General features: G+C 50.5%; 1 pseudogene; it reads left to right on the top strand.

Moving 5' to 3' along the window:
* Positions 1-2,901: 2,901 nt before the first annotated feature.
* Positions 2,902-3,829, top strand: LOC130262659 (olfactory receptor 14A16-like; annotated as a pseudogene).
* Positions 3,830-4,534: the final 705 nt, after the last annotated feature.

The following is a 4,534-nucleotide window of genomic DNA, read 5'->3' as shown; positions in this document are numbered from 1 at the left end:
AGGAACCTCATGGAACCAAGGGTCCATTGTGACATTGTGATGACTCATGGAACCAAGGAGACCATGGTGACACCAATGAACCTCATGGAAACAAAAGTCCATTGTGACAGATCAAGGCCTCATAGAAACAAAAAGAGCATTGTGACACGGTGGGGCCACATGGACCCAAATCTCCACTGTGACAGTACAGAACCTCATGGAACCAAGGGGCCTTGGTGACACTGCAAGGCCTCAGGGAACCAAGGAGTCCAAAGGTCTCAAACATTCCTGCAGGGTTCTGCCTTGGGAAAGGGGAACCTCATTGTTGGCACCTTGGGCTGGCACACACCTGAGGAGTGTGTCTGTTTTCAATGGGGAAAGTTAGGAATTTCAGATTGCTTCAAAAGAGCCAGGAAAACCCCTGTTTGCCTGAGTGCAGCCAGTTCTCCAAGCAAAGCAGGTTCCAGACAGGATGGGGCTGGGGAATGTGGAGCAAGGCTGTCCACACTGGGTCAGACCTCAAGACACAGCTTCTCTGAGCAGGCCAGACTTCCTGAAGAGAAACCTTGGGTCAATATCAATCAAGAATGCTGCAATCACCTCTGCTCTAAAGAGAACAGGGAAAAAACATACCCTTTACAATTATAATAAATTATTAAAAGCTAAGAAGCTCTTTGAATTATTTCTCCATAACGATACTGGGAAAATTTCCTGATGAGCTGCACCAGACCAGAGGGAAATCAAGGCAGATCCATGATTTTTCAGGACTTGCTTGATCCCAATGAGCCCCATGGTGCATTTGCTGCTGAGCCCTTGAATTTCAGGGCCTGAGAGAAGATTGCTCAAACCTTTCCAGGAGTCCAAGTGAGAAGAAAAACCCAAAGTGTCTCAAAGCATTAATGGGTCCCACTGAGGTCCATCCCCAACACAGGCTCCTCATGGACTCCTTGGAGGAGAGAATTGGAGGACATGATTGCCCAAAAATGTCTCAGAGACTCAGAGAGGAAAGGAAAATCCAAAGTACCTTTGAAACCTTGAGTACTCTAAGTATTAATGAGCCCCACTGTATGGCAATACAAAATACTCAAGGGACTCATTAAAGCAGATTATCAGGGCCATGATTTCACAAACTACTAAAAGAGTTGGTGTCAAATGGGAAATTCCAAGTACCTTAAAAAGCTGAAGTACCTTGAAGCATTAATGAGCCCCACTGAGTGTTGTTACTGACAAAGCCTCTCAAGGGACTAATTAAAGCAGATAATTGGAGGCCATGATTGCACAAAGATCTTAGATACTCCAAGGCAAAAGCAAAACCCAAAGTCCTCTGAAAAACCTGCAGTCCCTGGGAGCATGAAGGAGCCCCCAGGGCCATTCCTGACCAAGTCTCCCCAGGGACTGGTCCCAGCAGGTCCCTGAGGCCACTGGGATGTGGGGAGATGCTGAGGGCAGGACAAGGGGTGACAGTGCCCAGCCTTGCTGGGGCTGTGCCAGTGGCTCAGGACAAGGTGTCTCCTCACAGCCCTTGGTGGCACAGACCCTGCTGTGCCCCAGGGCACCAAGGCTTGGCTTCCCTTTGTCCCCACCTGTCATCTCTGCCTCCAATTTCCTGCTCTAACTGGAACCTGGGGACACTTTCTTAGTTTTGTCCCTCAGTGGGACCCATTAAAACTTCAAGAAACTTTGGAGTTCGATTCTGCCTTGGAGTTCTTGAGAGGTTTCTTCAGCTCCCTTTCAGGGACTGATGTTCAGGATTTTAGAACAACCCCCGAGAGGGTCATTAAAGAACCTTGTTCTGTGTTGTGCTGCTGAGCTCGGCTGGGCTCCTGGCACAAAGGGAGCCCCTGGCAACAGAGAAGAGCTCAAAAATACATTTCTCTTGATGAGCAGCTCTTCTCCCAGCCCAGCAGGGTTGGGGCACTGCCTGTAGCCACCCTGGGCACAGCACAGAGGCACAGAGAGCTTCGATCAGTCAGGGCTGGGAAGATGCTCAGAAGTGACTGGGGCAGAATCACTCCCAGCCCTTGACACAGGAAGCCTCTGGCTGCAGGACAAGGCAGCTGCAGCTGCTGGAGTGATCCCTAAAGCTGGAACATCCCAATGCCTACAGACTCTGTGAGTACATTCTCTGATTCTCTCTTGTGTAGAGCAGCCAGGGGTGCCCAGGGCTGTCCTGCAGAGCAGGGTCCTGCAGCCCAGGGCGCTGTGCTGGGGCAGGGACTCTGCTGCCTGCCAGGGACAGCTCTCAGCCAGCCCTGGGAGCTGCTCACACACTGGGGGACAAGGTCTGGGTGGAAGGAGACAGCTGGTAAGGCTTGGAAGTGTTCTCTTGTGTGGTGTGGATGCTGCATTATTCAGGACTGCTCCCAGCATAACATTTAATACCAGAACATTTCCAAGGAGATTATATAGGGAGTACAGTAAGGCAGGAGCTGCATAGTAGGGAGAAATCGTGTTTTTTTCATCTGCTGCTCTCAGCTGCCTGGATGAGAAATTGCACATTGATATTCATCTCTCAGTTAAGGTTGAGGAAATAAAAAAAGTTTTCTCTCAGATCTCAATAAACCAGGCAGTGACAGAACAGCACAGGGCCCCTTAAGGAAGCTTCAGTGTCTCTTTTCCAGCCTCCTCAGGGTTGCTGAGAACCTTCAGAGTCAGAGCTGCCCTGGGCAGTGCCCTGTGCTGGGAGGGGTCTGCAGGGCAGAGCTGAGCCACCAGGGCTGGGCTGGGCTCTGGCAGCACTGGAGGGCCCAGCCCTGGGCACAGGGAAGCAGCTGCTGGCAGGGACAGCTCCAGGCAGCAGAGCCCTGGGCAGGCAGTGGGGAGAAAGTGCCATCAAGCTGGGATGGGATATTTAAAGTCCTCTCAAACACAAACTATTCCATGATCACTTTTCTTACAGATCCCCTTGCCAAGACACTGCAAATGTCCAACAGCAGCTCCATCAGCCACTTCCTCCTGCTGGCACTGGCAGACACGCGGCAGCTGCAGCTCCTGCACTTCTGCCTCTTCCTGGGCATCTCCCTGGCTGCCCTCCTGGGCAACGGCCTCATCATCAGCGCCGTAGCCTGCGGCCACCACCTGCACACCCCCATGTTCTTCTTCCTGCTCAACCTGGCCCTCACTGACCTGGGCTGCATCTGCACCACTGTCCCCAAAGCCATGCACAATTCCCTCTGGGACACCAGGACAATCTCCTATGCAGGATGTGCTGCACAGGTCTTTATGCTTATCTTCTTCCTTGGATCAGAGTATTTCCTCCTGACCATCATGTGCTACGACCGCTACGTGTCCATCTGCAAACCCCTGCACTACGGGACCCTCCTGGGCAGCAGAGCTTGTGCCCACATGGCAGCAGCTGCCTGGGCCAGTGCTTTCTCTATTCATGTGCACACAGCCAATACATTTTCCCTGCCCCTGTGCCATGGCAATGCCCTGGGCCAGTTCTTCTGTGAAATCCCACACATCCTCAAGCTCGCCTGCTCCAAATCCTATCTCAGGGAACTTGGTCTCCTTGCTGTTAGTGTTTGTTTATTTCTGTTGTTTTGTTTTCATTGTTTTCTCCTATGTGCAGATCTTCAGGGCTGTGCTGAGGATCCCCTCTGAGCAGGGACGGCACAAAGCCTTTTCCACCTGCCTCCCTCACCTGGCCGTGCTCTCCCTGTTCCTTAGCACAGCATTCTTTGCCTACCTGAAGCCCCCCTCCATGTCCTCCCCATCCCTGGACCTTGCACTGTCAGTTCTGTACTCGGTGGTGCCTCCAGCCCTGAACCCCCTTATCTACAGCCTGAGGAACCAGGAGCTCAAAGCTGCAATGTGGACACTGATGACTAAAGGATTTCAGGAACATTAAACTGCTGGCTAATTTCAGCAAATCTCTTGTAATTTAAATAATATTGATGGTTCCATTGGTTTAGTTGAGGGTTTTTTCCTTCCCTTGTTTTAGTTTTTTAATATTAGGCACAAAGAAAATTCATTATTTTTGCCCTTTCACATTATTTTCTCTCCACCTTCCCTGTGGCCACAGACTGTGTCAATGAAGGGCTGCCCTCTGTGGGAGCCCAAAGTATTCCTCTGGCTTCCCTGGAAGGTTTAACACCCCCCTGGTGGGTCCCCAAAGACCCTCAAATGAGACCATGTGACTCAGGGGCTGGATTTGCTCCTTGGAACAATTTAACAACATTGAGGGAAGAAATGCAAGCTGCAAAAATAAATAGAGTGTAAATTAGACAGTTAGAATGTAGAATTAGCAGATTTCTAGAATGTTTGTGATAAGGGACACGTGGCCAACATTTGGGATGTGGATACCTCTTCCTCCTTCTTCTCCGTGTCATCCATGCTGGGTGATATGCTGGCACTTTTAGATTGGATGAGGACAGAGCTGGACCATGTAACAAGATTGTATTGTATTGGGGGTCATTTGTAAACACCTAGTACATAATTTAGACTATAGAAGATAATTCCTTCCTCTACCAGGCAGATTCTGCCCTGGACGTCTGGTGAGCAGACCGCTGTTCGCTGGACAAAGCATTCCTGAGGTAAGGAAGAATAAACATCC

The sequence above is a fragment of the Oenanthe melanoleuca genome, chromosome 25, assembly GCF_029582105.1.
Source record: "Oenanthe melanoleuca isolate GR-GAL-2019-014 chromosome 25, OMel1.0, whole genome shotgun sequence".
NCBI classification, from domain to species: Eukaryota; Metazoa; Chordata; class Aves; order Passeriformes; family Muscicapidae; genus Oenanthe; species Oenanthe melanoleuca.
The sequence above is the reverse complement of the archived record's forward strand: the minus strand, read 5'-3'. Positions and strand labels throughout refer to the sequence as shown.